Below are 20,299 nucleotides of genomic sequence, written 5' to 3'. Positions count from 1 at the left end.
AGTTAAATACGGATGCCAGCCCTACCAGATACTCTGAGAAAGGAGATACATCCAAAAGTCTCTTGAAAGTGAATGCTCTGGGTTTTACCTTCTAGTTCTTCCTCACACAGCCGGGAGGTTTCCAGTGCACTAACGGGGCAACGAAAACTTTCTTCAGCTTATCCCAGTTATTTTCTGGAGTCGCTGGAGCTAACCATGCTTATTTTGGATCTGGCAAGGGTTTAGGACCAGATGCCTTTCCTGATGCCATGCAATTCCTGAGATGAAAATCTCAACCCAGGAATCGACCAGGATTCAAACCTCAGCCTTCTGAACGGGAAGCCAGCAGCTAAACCACTGAGCTAATCACGCCCCCCCCCCCCCCCCCTTCCTTCATACTTGATACAAGTATTTGAGAAAATCTAGCTTCAAATTTGAAAAAATAAAAATACTTAGCTCCTTAAGAAGTAAATCTTCAATTAAAATAATGGTATGTTGTTTCCAGCTATGAGGGTAGCCCAGAAAACAATGCACCACAATTTTTTCTCAGCCCCCAGCAATAGTACAAATGCAAAACTTTAGATACGAATTCTTTGAAGTTTTTGGAATGCATGTGCAAAGCTTCAGTTTCTTCCAACAGTTAGTATACTTGCGGCAATAGTACAATATGGCATCTGTAAGTGATGTATGTTACAAGCAGAGTGCCGTCATTGAATTTCTCACTGCGGAGGAAGAAACGGTTGGAAATATTCACAAACATTTATGTGCAATCTATGGAACATCAGCAGCCAACAGCAATATGGTTAGTCACTGGGCACAGAGGGTAAGGCCATCTGAAAGTGGTTCGGCAGAGCTACAAGATTTGCAGCGGTCAGGCAGGCCATTCCATGGCTGTCACACCTGACAAGATGCAGCGTGCTGATGTGCTCATTCGTGAGGACCGATGGAGAACAACTTGGTAGTTAGCGTGGGAGCTGTCAATCAGCAAAGGAAGTGTGGGTGTAATTATCAGTGCTGTTGATTGCGCAAAAAAGTGTTCACGATGGGTTCCACGCCATCTTATGGAGGAACACAAAACTTTCAGAACAAACATTTCTTCCGAGTTAATGCAACATTTTGAAGCTGAGGGGAAAGCCTTCTTGTCCCAGATTGTGACAAGTAATGAAACCTGGGTTCACCATTTTGAGCCCGAAACAAAAATGGCAATCGATGGAATGGCGCCACAGAAGAAATTAAAAGCAACTGCTTCCGCTTCAAGATCACTGTGTTTTGGGACTGTGATGGTGTAATACTCATTGATGTGTTGCCGAGACATACCACCATTAATTCCGAGGCATATGTCAACACTTAACTCAAGAAGCGCTTCCAGCGACTTGGACAGCATAACAACCTAGGTGATTGATTGCTTCAACATGATAATGCACCCCTCACAGAAGCCTGAGGACGTCGGAACACATCACAAAACAGGGATGGACAGTGTTACCGCATCCATCCTATAGCCCTGATGTAGATCTCTCAGACTTTCACTTGTTTGGGCCATTGAAGAATGCCATTTATGGGAGATATTTTCAGGATGGCAGAGGTGATTCGCACAGTCAAGAAATGGCTTCGTGAACAGAATAAGGAGTGCTACAGACAGGGTATACACGCCCCTATGTCTCACTGGAGGAAGGCCATAGAATGAGGAGATTACGTGGAAACATAGGGAGTGTAGAAGAAACATCATTATTTCTTGTGTATAAGTTTCATTGTGTTCAATAAATAACTGTTGAAGAAAAAACTGCACTGCATTAGTTTCTGGGCTACCCTCATACATGCACTCACACAATTGCATAGGCCTATCAAACATGTACCTAATACAGTATACAGTATTTACTGCTATGTACCTACAGTAATTCTGACAAATATTATAATTTAAAAAATCAGTGATATAAATCATTCAGTTATACATTTACTCACTCACCTAACACAAAGCCTAGATGGGATCCCTAAAAGTCAATGGGCTTCAGGATGTTCGTAAGTCATCACTTACTTTCCATCTCTCCAGCTCACTCCTGAGAAGATGAGCAAGAAAACAGCATTAGACAATGATATATACTTGAAAAGTATGAGGATTAATTTAAACAAAATATTTACACACACACACACACAAAAAAAAAAAGAGCTTCGTTTGAATAAAACCTACAATATCTTAATCAAATCAGAGTTAAAATATTGTAGAGTAACACTCATCACTGCTCACAAATAAAAACTTCAACTGGAAAAATATTAACAAAATGTACAAATAACAGGAGAACAGGCACATCAGTAACAGCTACACAACTGTATACTTACAACCTACCCACAGAAAAGGAAGAAGACAGCAAAGAGTAACCACAGTCCTACTCCTAAAAGGACCACCTCAGACACCTTCAATAAATAAAAATGAACAACATTTCTCTTCCTCTCACCTTAAAGAAATTCAACTTCTGATCTCCATCAAATATCAGTGGCATATACAGGTCATTAAGAACATAGCCTAGCCAAGATGACTGCTGTCCAGTAAAATAGCCTGCAGACATTGGAGTGCCACGTCGTCAGTGCGACAACATCTTCAGCAGTAGTGTTTGACTTTCCTGACTGAGTAGTAGCAGCAGCAGCAGTAGTAGTAGGAGGCTTTACATCCCACTAACTACGTTTTTGGAGATGTCGAGGCTCCAGAATTTAGTCCCGTAGGAGTCCTTTTACGTATCACTAAATCTACTAACATCGGACTGAAGTATATGAGCACCTTCAAATACCATCGGACTGTGCCAGATTCGAACCTGCCATGTTGGGGTCAGACAGCCAGTGCCTCAACCATCTAAGCTACTCAGCCCAGCTCCTGACTGAGTCTGCTGCCCGTCCTGTTAAGACAGTTCCTCAGTCTCCAAAAGCTCAGTAAATTCCGTCCTGTTCCAGTCCTCAGTCCAGGATTAAAATCCTTGGATGTGCCAGAAACCGAACCTGAGGCCTCTGTGTAAGAGGCAGACACTCTACCCAAACAATATGAGGCTGGCCTGCTACAGCATTTACCAAACAATTAAATTGTAAAACCTTACAAATCAATAACAATCTTTCTTTCATACTAAAGATATACACAGAAAGGAAAGATTTTCAAAACAATGGAAGAAAGGTATGCCTCAGACCAGTGGCTAATTGTATACATTAATGGTTGACAAAATGGGAACAGTAGCTTGGGAGCAAGAATCTATCCATCCCTCTTCATAATTCTTCCCAATGGACCAAACGAAGCCCAATTTTGATGCTGAATGAGCCATGGTGTATAGCCTTCTGAACGGGCTACTTCCATAGCTTCCAAAAACTGATTCAAAGCTGACAATTCAAACTACAGTATATCATCATACACACCAACCATAATGGTAAATGAAATGCTCAATGATACTAATGAAATTATGAACTTGCAGCAGAAACTAAAATACAATAGAACTATTCTCTTCACACACTGGATGTACTGGAAATAAACTTAGGATGACCTAGCAGAGGAAGGCATTACACTATCCCAAATCATAATGCCCAATGTTCCATCATCATCATCATCATCATCATCATCATCATTTTTCCCTTTCCAGATGCAGCTGGGTTATCTCTAAGTCACCCACCATCCATCATTGTATTCCAGCTCAGATTTTTGCCTGTCGCTGTTCTTAAGGACAGTACACCATAAAATAAGTTTTCTGGTCTCCCTCCCCTTTCATTTGTAAATGCCTAAATCTCTTATACTTATTACTCTTTTTCCTCCTCTCTTCCATCTTGATATACTATTGTGTTGCATTTCTCAGTATGATTCCTATATCTCCTTCTATCCTACTATTTTCCAAATCAAATTACTGTTGGGTTTCTCTCAGCTTTCATAAAATGATAAAAGTGTAACTTTTACTACGGTGGTTACACAAAACTAGTACTAAACACAATAAAGGAGGGAAGTAAGAGCAACTACACACTATCGGAAAACACTATACACTCACAGAAACATCAGCTGGCCTACGCGGATCTCTGCCAACAACAACATAATACGAAATATCAGTAGGGCCAACTAGTGGACAATGAACCAGGAAAATGGAAGTAACTACGATCTTCTGAGGGCATGGAAATGGCTTAGGTTGCAGATTCTGAAATAATTCGCCGTGATCCTTAAATTTGAAAAATATTATTTACAAGTGAAAATTTTACAAATACTTTCCAAACAAAATCCACCATTTTACAACTTACAAACTATACGCTCCGTGATACACATATCTTAAAGGTTCTTTGATAATGGGCTTCACATCGAGTTTCAAATTTCAAACCAACTATACAACTAGTTACAAATCCAGTAGTACAATGCAAGTTAGTAGGTTAAAAGCAACGTAAAAACAATTACAATTTACAGTGAAGTGAATGTACTCTCCTAAACTCTAGCGTATATCAAGACACACTGAACTACCAGAGGCAAACCCCAAGGTAAATGTATTAAATTACAATCTACATATTTAGTGAAGTAAGAAATGGGAATGCCTCGAAAACAAACAGGGAACCCCAGCAGAAAAGCTAAGGCGTCGTAAATAATTAATTTGGCGAATCTAGGTTAGGCTAGGGCAGACTCCTATACGAAATAGCAACCGAACATTACGGAAATTTCAACCGGAACGGAAAGTAAGAGTGCTTACCCGAAGGTGCGCCATCCCGGAAACGAGGCGTTGCACACAACGCAGACCAACACAGACTAAAGGCAGATCAGGCCAAGACAAGACCGAATTATCACGAACGCTGCCTCGCTCGCTATATATAGGAAAACTCTGGCCTTGGAGTAGCCAATCAGAATGCACGAGTCCGCCCATCCCCTCCTAGGTTCACCAATCACAATTACTACTCCCGTCGCGAACTTTAACTAACATTCTCGAATACACACGTTCGCGTTTCTTCCATTTCCAGAATAGTTAGAAAATTCTTTCTAGAAAACATAACCCACAAAAGGCACACACCCTGTTCAACAATTTTCTAGATACTTCCAGTAAGTCCAGAATAGAAATCTACTATTTACAAATAGCCTACATATGTTACAAATATTACACAGTACAGGTTAGGTCATTACAAATAAAACATTATATCATACTTTACAAATAAGGTCTTCAAAAACACTTCCACTATATTGTTCACCTGTGACATATTCCTCCCCCGAAAGTCGAGCCGTGCTCGACCATTAACATAGTTTCCTTGGGGAGAAAGCGATAAAATGTTCCCACACAGAACAGATGGTAAAGATACCCTATTCTAACACACACGATTTCTTGAAGTAGACCTTCTGACAACAAACAAAACAAACTATCAGCACACCACAGGTCCTTTTAGTAGCCAAGATTTTACGATCCATCAATAATTTTCAAAATTAATAAAGGTGTTCATAGATCCACCTATTCAATAAATATCACAAAATCTACATGGATAGTCACATTACATCTTCAAAACGCCTTCTGAACCTTTTACAATTGTTTAGACAATTTGTACTCTGTCCACCAAAGGATGCACACTTTCTTTCTGCCAAATGTTAGTCAGCCAGGAACTTCTCACTTTGTTGCCAAACAGCGTTCAAAAGCCAACTATTAGGCGAGTTATGGACTAAGTATTTTGCACCACTTTTCCACACCAGTCACAGCACAGCTAGGCCACAGGTTCTCGCTGATGATGCGGCTGCCGACATGGCCGCTTGCCGCCAGCCTCCATTCAATCTTCCATTTCCAGAATAGTTAGAAAATTCCTTCTAGAAAACATAACCCACAAAAGGCACACACCCTATTCAACAATTTTCTAGATACTTCCAGTAAGTCCAGAATAGAAATCTACTATTTACAAATAGCCTACATATGTTACAAATATTACACAGTACAGGTTAGGTCATTACAAATAAAACATTATATCATACTTTACATATAAGGTCTTCAAAAACACTTTCCACTTCCACTATATTGTTCACCTGTGACAAAAAGCATGAATAAAACTTACTGAGCAATTATTTAAAAATATACATGAATATTATAAAAAGTTAAAAGTGTCAATCAATCTTCAAATATTCACAAAATTAAAAGATTAGCTTGGTTTAAGGATGTTATTAAACATATAAATTGATACAGTGAGTGAGTTGGCTACACGATTTGGTTACGTAGCCGTGAACTTTAATTCGGGATGGAGCTGAGCCTCACCGACGATAACCCTAAATATGGTTTTCTGTTGTTCCCCATTTTCTAAACAACCAAATGCTGTGCCTTAAGGCCACAACCACTGCCTTCCCAGTCCCAGCTCTTTCCTATGCTATCCCATTACCACCAAAAGACCTGTCCGAGTGAAATTAATCTGCCAAAAATGAATCCCCTCCAGCTTATTTAAAAGACCGGTAGCCAGTTGTTACTCCTCCCAGTGACATTACCAGATGTCTCAGCAGAGAAATTCTCATAAGTACATATAATAAGAACCACTCTCTTCAATAAACAAGAGTATCTATATAGCACAAAAACCACTGATTATTTCCAAGTAACCCAGAAAGAAATCCTCCATACCTTAGTTGTTCAGCTAATCACTTTCAGCTTATTGGAGAGAGAGAGAGGTAGAAATAGACTGTCATTCCTCCTTCCAGTGGAACATTAACATGAGCCTCAGCTAAGGGTGTATTTCATCAGGAGATACTAGTATGGCTATGAGGACAGCTTGACAGTCTATCTCACAGCTTTATCAGCAAGTTCATTTCTCATTTGGCAAAAGAAATGGAGGTGCCACAAAGAGCATGAAAATAAAAAATTCCCAAGGTCTGGCAAACCTAACACTATGAGAATGAGCAGATAACAAGAGCTGAACAAGGAGTGCCGGATAGGTAAGATAAAAATTAGGAACAAAAGTAGCAATATCAGACTCAGCCAGAAGCACTGATTTACCCCACAACCAAGGCCACGAGCTGACCTGTTTTAAGATGCTTCTTACGATATGCAAAAGATACCATGGATGTTTTTTATCCCCTGCCCATAGAGGTGGGTTATAACAGCTCAATCAGGAGCAGTGGAAATTCGGATGATGGCAACTGCAAACAGAGCAACATTCAGTACCAATTTCTGAGGGAGTCCCCATTATTTTTTTGTGTAATATTGCAAATGTGCCATCCATCCGTTATGCCTTTCAGCATTCAGTCTTCAAGCCTCTGTGAATTAACGACCTACACAGTTCTTTATTTGCAACTAGTCTACGTAGCACAAACCCAAAAGATATATCTATATGCAAGTCTATTTTGGAACAATTTCTGGGATAATAATTTTATTAACATTTTTTGTTAATACTGATCATATTTTACTGTCGTTCATCGTGAAAATACTCTTATTCTATACTGCTCATATCTTTTTGTTCTGTTTAATGGTTATTTTAGAAATGATGAACAATTTCATTTTATCATCCAGAGGTAAAATTTTCTTTCACGACATATAGAAGGGCATATCAATTAATTTTTTTTGTACCTTTCTGGTAATTGTTGCTTTGTTGGTCAAGTTTCCAAGCTCAAAACACCAAGTCCATATGTTCTGGTAAAGAATGGGATTGTTTTATCAATCCCAATTAATATCTCCTTTCCACTATGTTATACCACTCTTATTTTAACAGGTGCTGTATGTAATTTCAGTACTTTTTCTTCTTGAGCTGGTAGCATTATTTTTAACTCTTGGCCTAATTTTGTTTCGTTTTTCTTTTCTTTGAATGCTATGAGTGGGACAATCAGGTTACAAGGCAAAACCTATACAGTTCAGTAAGTACAGCAGTACTGATGATAGAGTGCAGGTCACTTTATTTTTGTATTATGTCCTTTTTGATGTATGATGACACATGGGCATTGAAGGATAAGTAATGTATACAGCATAAGTGAAATTTCTGTACCAATACCAATATATGTAATGAAGAAGCATACCTGGTGCTCTGCTAGTGACACAAGGGCAGTAACAGAAAAGTGATCCCTCTTCTAGTATTAATATTGACAAGAGAATTCTTTTTTTTTACATTGCACCAACACAGTTAGGTCTTATGGCAATGATGGGATAGGAAAGGACTAGGAGTGGGAAGGAAGCAACCATGGCCTTAATTAAAGTACAGCCCCAGCATTTGTGTGATCTGAAAATGAAAAACCACACAAAAACATCTTCAGGGTTGCCTACGGTGACCACTATCTCTTGAATGCAAGCTCATAGCTACGTGACCCAAACTGTGCAGCCACTTGCTCGGTAAGTAACATCTAATGTTGCACACAGCAAGATACTTCACCCCTGTGCTGATAAGTGCCTGATTTTCTAATCCATTTTATTCTTCCAATTTTGTTGGTAAATTATAAAGTTAATATTGTTCATAAGGTGTTTTATTAAATTACAAAGGAGGAGTATCGGAAGAAAAACCGATGCTTCCACTTTTACTCCATTCGAGTTTTGTGGTCCAAAGAGTAGACATGGGGGAAATAAATACATGTTGCCACAATATACATATTTTATCAAAACACGCTATAAGCTTACAAAGTGATTTGAAATGCATAACTGGATTAAAAACAGTAACCGAGATCTGTTTTTCCTGTATTTTCCCTGGAATATTTCAGTTTTCCCTGCATTATATTTAGGTGGACATGGTACATAAGAGTGACACTTGAGTATGTCTATCACACTCCGGAATCATCATCTTGAAACATATTTTAACACAAACAATTACAATGGCATAAAGAAATCATAAGTCAAACAAGCTATATCTTGTCATGAAGTGCCAATCTGTGAAGTGGGTTATCGATAATCCCATCATAAACAAACACTACAACCAATGAATATGAACTACACTGCTCATAGTAGCCATTAGTCAACCACTCTTCAGACTAATGCCTGTGTTCATCAGTGACCTTATTCTTGAAATTTGCATGAGTGAGTGTGCCAGTTTCTAAACACACTTATAACAAACATATGGGTTAGTGTACAGAAACTCAGCAATAAAATCCCAATTCCTGTAGCAAAAGGAAGTGTCATTCGAATACCTATGCTGGTCAACCAGTGTGCATAGAAACAAGCACCACTGACAATCTTTCTTTGTAGAATGTTTTTCTGTGATAATTTTGCTTTTCCACAATAATTTCTCCTTAATCATCACCATCATCATCATTTCCCTTTATCCAGCTGTAGCCGGATAGGGGCAAATATGGTTCCTCTCCACTTTCTTCGGTCTTTCCACCACTCCACCTCCAACACTGTGTCCCAGTCCAGGTTTCTTTCTTTAATACTGCGTTGGATTATGTCCTTCCATTTCAATCATGGTTGTCCACGGCCTCTCCTTCCTTGCATTTACATTTCAATCACCTTTTTTGGTATTCTTTCGCCACTCATTTGCTTTTTACGCCCAAACCATCTTAGTCGGCTCTTCTCTATTCTACATTCATTTTTTCCACTCCAATTTCTTCCCAGATTTTCTCATTCCTTATTTTGTCTCTTTTACTCTTCTGTATTGTACTCCTCAAGAACTTGATTTCGGCTGCCTGTATTCGACTCTCATCCTTCTTCGTCATTGTCCAAGTTTTCTGCACCGTAAGTTGTTATGGGTAAGTAATACACCTTGTACATAGTTTCCTTTGCTTCCATTGGCAAATCTTTGTCCCATAATGTATTTCTTACACTATGATAGAAACAGCTTCCAGCTTGAATCCTTGAAGGTAGCACGTTGGGACCCTCTTCGGAGGCAGCCCTACCCAGGGAGTGGCGCCCTTGCCTATGCGAGTCCCAGAGCACACTGACCCGGTGTGTAACATCTGGTATGGGTCCCAGCTCAGGGTTACAAGTGAAGACCTCAACGTCATCTACAGCGTAGAAGGTGGACTTTGGTATGGTGGAGATGGCAGAAGGGGCAAACCCGTCGTGTCTGTACTCCAGAGGGGCGGCTACGACAGACGTCTGTCTCAATGTTAGGGGCGGCCTAATTTTAAACCTGGCAGTAGGTATAAAATGTCTTTAGGTGTGGCGAGCCCATCATAACAATAGCCTATATGGACAAAGCAGATATGGTGCCTTGGAAATTTCTCCTTAACAACGAGGTGAAATCCGTAATACTTGTGGGCAATCCGTAATAGCTAGCCCCTCTATGTTATGTAAATTACACGGGTAGCTTTTAAAACACTAAGACATTTTAAAAAGAACATAAAAAAGATAAGAGTTATTGTCTTTTCAATATACAATATAATTTAAGTGTTGATTTAATTGAAAACAATGCAATACAAATTAATGGGGGAAAGATATTATCAACAAACATTTAATTTTACTGTCAAAGTGAAGACCTGGAATTACGTTATAGTTAAGAGTGAACTGTAAGCTACACTGCAGTTAAACTAATGCAATACTACATACGTTGCACGCCTTGTGTACTTCAATCTTTGAGCGGTTAGCGCAAGTATTACAAACCATTATTCTCTTGATATAGATGTTGATTCCCATAGGGAACCTAAAATATTTGTCCTGAATGAGTAAATTTATAATACCAATATAATGGTCCGATATTGGACATTATAAATCTTCCAGCTAACTCACTCTTGGTTGCCTGCGTTTCGCCCTCGTGTGCTAAGTTAGGCTCATCAGTTGGGACTTAGCACACCACCCAAGACGCAAGGCTAGTGCATACCATGGAGGCCACTGCATAGGCCATTTGAAGCCACCAACAGTGCAAATGCACTATGAGAGCTATGTCTCATTTCCAAAAATAGATGCCTGCCTGGCCATCAAATGATATAGATATTGATTCCCATAGGGAACCTAAAATATTTGTCCTGAATGAGTAAATTTATAATACCAATATAATGGTCCATTATTGGACATTATAAATCTTCCAGCTAACTCACTCTTGGTTGCCTGTGTTTCGCCCTCGTGTGCTAAGTTAGGATCGTCAGTTGGGACTTAGCACACCACCCAAGACACAAGGCTAGTGCATACCGTGGAGGCCACTGCATAGGCCATTTGAAGCCACCAACAGTGCCAATGCACTATGAGAGCTATGTCTCATTTCCAAAAATAGATGCCTGCCTGGCCATCAAATGATATAGATGTTGATTCCCATAGGGAACCTAAAATATTTGTCCTGAATAACTTAGCACATGAGGGCGAAACGCAGGCAACCAAGAGTGAGTTAGCTGGAAGATTTATAATGTCCAATAACGGACCATTATATTGGTATTATAAATTTACTCATTCAGGACAAATATTTTAGGTTCCCTATGGGAATCAACATCTATATCATTTGATGGCCAGGCAGGCATCTATTTTTGGAAATGAGACATAGCTCTTGGGTGGTGTGCTAAGTCCCAACTGACGAGCCTAACTTAGCACACGAGGGCAAAATGCAGGCAACCAAGAGTGAGTTAGCTGGAAGATTTATAATGTCCAATAAAGGACCATTATATTGGTATTAACCATTATTCTCGTCATTATTCCATATTGAAAATAGCTATATCACAAAGTTTACACAAGGAGTAATTTAAATATCACCTATTGCGTGGTACTTAAATTACTCCTATTTAAGCACAAGTATATCTATCTTTTTCATTCACCCTCCTCCTCCATCAAGCGTACCCACTCTGTCTCTCACAGCACTACTCACTGCATATGACTTGCACCTCATCTACATATCAGTCTCGCTTAGTCATTTCGTTCAGATCAGTCTTAGGTTGAAAGCTTAATTTGAATGTGACAAGTCACTTCCCTGTGTTTTCCCCATATGATTTCTGTGTTTTTATTTCCCTGTGTTATCCCAGTTTTCCCTGCTTTTCCAGAAAATGGGTACCTTGAAAAATCGAATATTCCCACAAAGCACTTATTAAAGGCTCTAAAAAGAACGATTTTTCTTTTGCTAGTTGCTTTATGTCGTACCAACACAGATAGGTCTTATGGCAACGATGGGACAGGAAAGGCCTAGGAATGGGAAGGAATCAGCCGTGGCCTTAATTAAGGTACAGCCCCAGCATTTGCCTGGTGCAAAAATAGGAAACCACGGAAAACCATTTTCAGAGATGCCGACAGTGGGATTCGAATCCACTATCTCCCGGGCGCGAGCTCACAGCTGCGCGCTCCTAACCGCATGGCCAACTCGCCCGATGAAAGAACGATTAAATTTGTGGTTGCTCAAATGCTAAAATCAGTAGTATACCAAAATATAGAAACAGTAAAAACGATACCGAGCATTATATCCGCTCTAATACATGCATGCACAATACCCAGCACATTCAATTCAAAAAAAGGGAGATGTATGGTTTTGATCCATCTGTTAGGAGTTACCACACTTTAATCCGACCGCCCTGGACATAGGTAGTCTAGTAAGGGAATACACTCGAGAGAACATACTGAACTCTATTGACAATACATTTAATTATATTAACGATGACAGTTCACCTTTCAAACAATCACACTGCTCATCTTCATATAGTTGCTCTCCATCTGCATCTTCTTCATGATTTTCACTATCATCAAGCAGGTTCTTAAACCACAGGAAAGCAGCGTCCATTGCCCAGTCCTTTCCAAATTGTTTGATGAGCAAACATTTAACAAGTTGCTTTATGTTGCACTAATACAGATAGGTCTCATGGCGATTATGGGATAGGGAAAGGCTAGGAATGGTAAGGAAGCAGCCATGGCCTTAATCAGGGTACAGTCCCAGCATTTTCCTGGTGTGAAAATGGGAAACAATGGAAAACCATTTTCACGGCTGCCGATAGTGGGGTTTGAACCCACTATCTCCTGAATGCAAGCGTACATCTGTGCGCCTTTAACTGCGTGGCCAACTTGACTAACAAACCTTGTGCATTTTGTTACTTTGTCGCTGTAAGACTACTATTTGTAGTACATATTACTCTTGCTTAGTCATTCCGTTCAGATCAGTCTTAGGTTGAAGGCATAATTTGAATGTGACAAGTCATTTCCCTGGGTTTTCCCCATGTATTTTCTGTGTTCTTATTTCCCTGTGTTATCCCTGTTTTTTTCCAGAAAATGGGTACCCAGAAAAAATCAGCCATGGCCTTAATCAGGGTACAGTCCCAGCATTTCCCTGGTGTGAAAATGGGAAACAATGGAAAACCATTTTCACGGCTGCCGATAGTGGGGTTTGAACCCACTATCTCCTGAATGCAAGCGCACATCTGTGCGCCTTTAACTGCGTGGCCAACTTGACTAACAAACCTTGTGCATTTTTTTACTTTGTCGCTGTAAGACTACTATTTGTAGTACATATTACTCTTGCTTAGTCATTCCATTCAGATCAGTCTTAGGTTGAAGGCTTAATTTGAATGTGACAAGTCATTTCCCTGGGTTTTCCCCATGTATTTTCTGTGTTCTTATTTCCCTGGGTTTTCCCCATGTATTTTCTGTGTTCTTATTTCCCTGTGTTATTCCAGAAAATGGGTACCCAGAAAAAATCAATAATTCCCACAAAGCACTGTGGATGATTTTTGTGTTTCTTTAAAATACGAAATCACTTCCTTTCCCGAACACACTCATGCTTGTAATTTCTGTAATATTTTACTTGGAACAATTTTTCTGTCTGTCTTCTCTGGCCCTTTCCCTGAATGACTGTGTATTACTTTGAGTAAAATCTTTTAATATCCCTTATCCCAAGGAGTTTTTTGGAGGTCCCTTCCAGGGATTTAATATTCTGTAAAACATAGTCCTTTCATAAAGATAGGACAGTACTGCGTTCCTTGTATATGGTTTCATATTCTTCTTTTTGTGTAACAACTGGCATTGTCTTAACAAGTTTCTTGGCACGACTGAATACATGTTCAGCCTGCAGAAAAAGATGGCCTCTTACTAGAAATGTCAAATTTATTTTCTCTAAATGTGCAGATTATTTGTTGACCAGCCAAAATATCAGCGTGTAAATGATGTGGGAGGTTTTGTTTTAATCCCCACATCCATCACAGAATATTCTCAGCATTATTTTTCCTTCTAATGCCAATGAATCCAAGTGATGTAAGAGTGCTGAACCAACCTCTGTAGCCCCTCCACCACCTACATCCTCAGTCCATTGATAAAACGTTGATTCCTCAAGTCTATTCCGACAAAGCACAGGGAATAGAAACAGAGTTGTCATCCATAAAACGACTCGTGGACAGGCGTTCTTGGCAGGGGTTGGACTTGCAAGTCAAAACAGAATGACTCTAAATCAGGATCATCATTTTTACACAAATTATACGTCTTTGAACGTAATGTGTCTACTCGTTTCTGCATCACCAAAACACTTTTCCTATGGGAATCTGTTTCATCCTTTATTCTGTGTACTAATACAATGCAGGTACCAAAAGCATCAGAGGAAAATGACTGAAAACCAATATTAAAGGAGCTCGTAACTACTTTGTGAAACATGGTCTTTTTGATCTGTTAATATGGGAGAACGAAGTCTGCTTTGGCTTACATCATAAAACAAATTTGTTTCAATTTCCGCCAATTATAATGGCTTTTGGTTGCTGAGAGTTTCCCTAAAAATTCTCTCAATTTCACCTTCTTCCTAGCTGATTTTATCAACTTCCAGTGCCCACCTCACCCTCCTCTACGAATTCATCTTTCAAACATGGTCTTAGCTACTGCATGCACTCTATCCTTTTTTCAGTTTACAGGAAACACGTTCAAAAACAATTCCTCTGTTGTTTGCCCTTGACAAGAGTGCTAATGCAGCAAGATGTTCTTTTATTGTTATTTCATGGGAATGCCTACAAGGAGCATCTTTAGGTGCTACCAACTGTTACTGGTTTGTGAACATCATGGAGAGTGACAAAAACAATTGGTCTAATGCATCAGGAATGTAAAAAGGCTGAATGAACTTTTTTCTTGCCATACAGACAGTATGTGCCACAGCCACAGATAAAAGCCTCTCAACAGACTGGCCTGGATATGCAAAGATAGGTTAGGGCATACAGCTACTAAATTACCTTTCTTCTCGTCCTGTGGACATTATGCGCTGCAGACATAGAACAGAGCCTTTACTTGTGTTTTTATTCTGCGAGATGGGGAACAGAAGCTGTGAGTTTTGATTTCTGGGAATGACAACATGTCAGCCAATGGCAGCGCTAGTAGTTGCTCAACTATTGGAAAATGGCACGTGAAATATTTCATTAGGTTATAGAAGTGATGTACTTCTTTTGGGGGGGAAGGTGGATAGGACCCTGGCATTTATAATGACACATCTCTCTTCTTTAAGATAATATATATATTAACTCACGAAGTTATGCGTTATATGCTGGAGTGCCTTAATTAGGATTCTAATCAGCTGTTGAGCCAATGATGATAACAACTTACAGAAAACGAAAGACCGGGCGAGTTGGCCGTGCGGTTAGGAGCGCGCAGCTGTAAGCTCGCATCTGGGAGATAGTGGGTTCGAACCCCACTGTCGGTAGCCCTGAAGATGGTTTTCCGTGCTTTCCAATTTTCACACCAGGCAAATGCTGGTGCTGTACTTTAATTAAGGCCACGGCCGCTTCCTTCCAATTCCTAGGCCTTTCCTGTCTCATCATTGCCATAAAACCTACCTGTGTCGGTGCGACGTAAAGCAGGGAGCAAAAAAAAAATAAAAGAAAGCCAATTGACATGTAAGGCTGGTGCACTGTAGCATTCGGCTTGTCTTACCATCTACACTATCTACACTATAGGCCCTACTGTATCATGGCACAATGTGTGCAGATTACAGCTCATATTATAGTCGGAATGTCCACTTTGTGTTTAACACATTTCATTTACATATCAGATCATTAAGTTTAAGTCTGGGGCAGGAATACTCATGTTTATTTATTTAGGCCTAGTTCTTACTTTCTCTTAATGTAACTTAAGTGAAATATCCTCTTTGATGCACATTTAATAATAATAACAAAAATGAAAACTGCATTCCATTAGGCTACATTTATTTTAGAGCGATTCATATTTATCTTATTTTTTACAATCTGCTTTACATCGCACTAACACAGATAGGCCTTATGGCGACGATGGGATAGGAAAGAGCTAGGAGTGGGAAGGAAGCAACCGTGGCCTTCATTAAGGTACCTACAGCCCCAGCATTTGCCTGCTGTGAAAATGGAAAACCATGGAAAAACATCTTCAGGGCTGCCAACAGTGGGGTTCAAACCTACTCCCGACTGCAAGCTAATAGCTACGTGAACCAAACTGCACAACCATTTGCCCCGTATTCATTTTTATCTTTTACTCCTTCTCCAAGATCGTAGGTATCCACAGCATAAAACAATTTCTCCAGATCTTATGCTGACATCCTTGAATGATGAATCCCATCTTAAAATTTCAGATTAGGAAGTAAGTCTTGTCAAAAGAAAATTATTACTGGTATCATAGGAAAAAAAAATCATGGCAGACAAATGCAGACTAGCTCAGGCAAATGAGACTCTTATTCAGAAAAGAAATGTGCTCACCTGAATCATAGGCATTCACATCAGAAAGGTGTTTCTGAATATGTATGGGGCATGAAGTGTATGGAAGTAAACATGAACAATAACTGGTGTAGAATTAAAGAGAATAGATGTCTTTGAGGAATGATATTAGGAAAGTACACAGAAAGTGAGATGAGCAAACTGGATCACAAATAATAAATGAATCAAATTGGTGAGAGGAGACTAATGAGATGAAATTTGACCAGAAGAAGAGATCAACTGATGTGATATATCCTATGAACAAGAACTAATAATAATGTTATTTGCTTTACATCCCACTAACTACTTTTACAGTTTTCGGAGATGCCGAGGTGCCGGAATTTAGTCCTGCAGGAGTTCTTTTATGTGCCAGTAAATCTACGGACACGAGCTGACGTATTTGAGCACCTTCAAATACCACCGGACTGAGCCAGGATCGAACGTGCCAAGTTGGGGTCAGAAGGCCAGTGCCTCAATCGTCTGAGCCATTCAGCCCGGCGAACAAGAACTTGTTCAGTTGGATTTTGAGAGAAGTGTAGGGGCTTAAAATAGCGCAGGAAGGCTAAGACATAGCCTAAATATGACAAACAGATCAGAGCAGAATGCAATAGTTATTGAGTAATGAAAAGGTTAGCAGAGTATAGGGTAACATGGATGACTGCATCAAAATAGTCTACTGATATCATCAATACCAGCATATTTTAGTGTTGTATACTGTACATCTAAAGCAGAATCCTATTAAATTTTTACATGTCATAGATCATACTAACCTCCTGTACTTCAGAATGGCTGTTCAGCATTCCTTTGCCATACAACAGGATTAAACAAGGATGCTGATGTTCGCGGTCTGGGTATAACCCTGAACTTTTGGCCAATAGTGTAACTGCAATGATAGATTTCATAAGATAAGCAACAATTATTATACTGGACAAGGTCACCAGGATTACTTGATACAATAGCCTACGGTACACTTAGAAACCGTATTCATTATCTATTTGTAAAGGTCTGTATCACATACATGAAAATGTGTGCCCGTGTGCTTTTCCCGAACACACAGCCAGATCATAAGTCCATTATCAATACCAAATCCCACAAACTATAAAATGCTGTATAACTGAACGAATGATTCAGAATAATAAAAAATAGATCACAAACCCGTAAGGAGTAAAGAACAAGAGTAACGTAACACTATCATAAGCTTGAAGTTAAACGGTCAAGAATCATAACATAATCATTACCAGCAACAACACAGATTAAACATAACCTACGATAAAGTGCTCATTCAGTTCACAAAGACATGTTCAGTTCTTGAAATTCAACAGAGCAATTAGAAATGGTATTCTCAAACTCCCTTTCTTACACACATTGAAACAACGTAATTTTAAATATTTCGTACCTTATACAGTCTACAGAGAAATAATAATGCAATGTATATTCTATAATAACGCATTTCTCGGTGAGTTTTGCATTACTTATTTGTACTGCAAAGGATAATATCAAATTTAATACTTCAGAATACTTTCTGAAGTCTTATTCTGAAGTCTGATCTCTTTCAAACACTACACCATATTTGTGATATTTGTTTATGTTATGTATCTGAGCGCACTATGGTGGTAGGAAGTCAAACTATAAAATCACCACAGACCACCGCCGCCTCAATCTCTATATACTGCCTGCTCTATGCTATGCGGTTAACATGCTTCTCAGCGTGAGCTCTTAGTGTCACAAACCTCCGCTAGGAGCGCCAGCTAACGCACCTAACTTACCTCCGTACCCACGTTGTTGAGTTTCAATGCGTTTGCATCGAGCAATTATGTGTGTGTCTCTGGTTGTAAAATGATGAATTGTTGTGTTCCTCTCTGTACAGTATATCATAGGAAGAAATCCGAATTCTTCAGGTGAGGATTTCTGAAATCTCTCCCAAGTAAAGAACTTGGGGAAAATTGGCTTAAAGTTATCAAGGCAAGCATCAATCAAGGGTAGTCAATGGATTCCATCCGATTATACTTGTGTTTGTAGCCTGAATTTTAGAGATGGAGATAAAAGAAAAAAGTAAAAGAAAAATATATTGAAGCCAGAGATCGTGCCTAGTCGGTCTTCGAATTATCCCCATTACCTTCAAACCAGAAAAATAGCTCCACGAAAGATCAGACAGCGACAAGATATTTCTTCGGAAGAAATCTTGATGAAACAAGCTCTTCAACCGCGGGAAATACATTGGAGGACGAGTACGAAATTCATGCGAACAACCATGGGCGCTCGCAGGATATTTTCAGGGGGGGGGGCACATTAACACTTTTCTAGATCAACTTTCCTATTATAAAGAAGATAAATTATTTCGTTTCATTACCTACCTAGATGACGATGATGCGCAAGCAGCCCCACCCCCACCCATTTTCGTTGCAGCGCTTTGCTGCTCTGAAACCGTTGGCTACTTTATGGCCGGAATGAATGGATATTTAGCCTTTAGTTCAGAGATTTTGACCACAAAATTTTGTGTTTCCTCTTCTGTGATTCATTATCAAAAGGTTGAGTTCTTAAAATGGTTACAAATGATATAATGATCAGATCGTATTTCCAAAAATTAGAAATCAAGCAATTCTTAAAATGGTAATGTTAACTATGGTTAGTCCACACCAAAGTTAATAAACAACGTTGACGAAACAAAGTTAGTAAACAATGTTAACGAAAACATTTCTTAATATGTCAATAAACTTTTGTTAACAAACTTCTTTAACATTGTGTCCACAGCAAAAACTGTTTGTGAGGTTACAATAGATAGGGTCAGGAAGAAGAAAATACCTACAGCTTCCGCTTTCATTATTTTAACTAGTGCAATTAGAGAAAAGCGCAGACGCACAGTGTGGCAAAGAAAAATACTGGTAAAGCGTTTAGAATTAAGTTTGGAGAGGACACTTATGTCAGAACTTTTAATTACTGGGCGAGTTGGCCGTGCGGTTAGGAGCGCGCAGCTGTGAGCTCGCATCCGGGAGGTAGTGGGTTCGAAACCCACTGCCAGCAGCCCTGAAGATGGTTTTCCGTGGTTTCCCATTTTCACACCAGGCAAATGCTGGGGCTGTGCCTTAAGGCCACGACCGCTTTCTCTCCATTCCTAAGCCTTTCCTGTCCATTCGTCGTAATAAGAACTATCTGTGTCGGTGCGACTTAAAGCAAATACCAAACCAAACCCCATGGCACTACAGCCCTTGAAGGGCCTTGGCCTACCAAGCGACCGCTGCCCAGCCCGAAGGCCTGCAGATTGTGAGGTGTCGTGTGGTCAGCACGACGAATCCTCTCGGCCGTTATTCTTGGCTTTCTAGACCAGGGCCGCTATCTCACCGTCAGATAGCTCCTCAATTCTAATCACGTAGGCTGAGTGGACCTCGAACCAGCCCTCAGATCCAGGTAGAAATCCCTGGCCTGGCCGGGAATCGAACCAGGGACCTCCGGGTAAGAGGCAGGCACGCTACCCCTATACCACGGGGACGGCACTTAAAGCAAATAGCAAATTAAAAAAAGAATTTTTAATTCATGATGCAGCAGGCTTTCAAAATTTTCTGAGAATGTCCCCACATGACTTTCAGTTCCTGTTGACAGTAATCGGGCCTGAAATAGCAAGAAATGATACAAATGATCGGAATGCCATCTCTATTAATGTTAGGCTAGGTAGAACTTTTAAGATTCGTAATAACTGGTGACTCCTACACTTCACTTACGTATTTGTATGGTGAATCGATTCGATTTTGAGTATTCCGCGCTACGAATTTGCGTGTTCTAATTGCGTCTTTGCGCATGTGCGAACCGAAATGTTAACGAAAACACGAAATGTTAAAGAAAAGTTTCATTCATAAAAGTTAAAGAAATTTTGTT

General features: G+C 39.7%; 1 protein-coding gene across 1 annotated transcript in view; it reads right to left on the bottom strand.

Annotated features, from left to right (window-relative positions):
- The window catches only part of LOC136874430 (X-linked retinitis pigmentosa GTPase regulator-interacting protein 1), a 1,071,624-nt gene extending 1,053,628 nt beyond the window's left edge, over positions 1-17,996 (bottom strand). The window contains exons 1-3 of the mRNA XM_067148064.2: positions 17,826-17,996; positions 17,200-17,312; positions 1,943-2,033 (exon numbers count right to left, since the gene is read on the bottom strand). The gene's annotated coding sequence lies outside the window, so the exon portion shown is untranslated. The remainder of the gene's footprint in view (positions 1-1,942; positions 2,034-17,199; positions 17,313-17,825) is intronic.
- Positions 17,997-20,299: the final 2,303 nt, after the last annotated feature.

The sequence above is a fragment of the Anabrus simplex genome, chromosome 5 (assembly GCF_040414725.1).
Source record: "Anabrus simplex isolate iqAnaSimp1 chromosome 5, ASM4041472v1, whole genome shotgun sequence".
Lineage (NCBI taxonomy): Eukaryota > Metazoa > Arthropoda > Insecta > Orthoptera > Tettigoniidae > Anabrus > Anabrus simplex.
The sequence above is the reverse complement of the archived record's forward strand: the minus strand, read 5'-3'. Positions and strand labels throughout refer to the sequence as shown.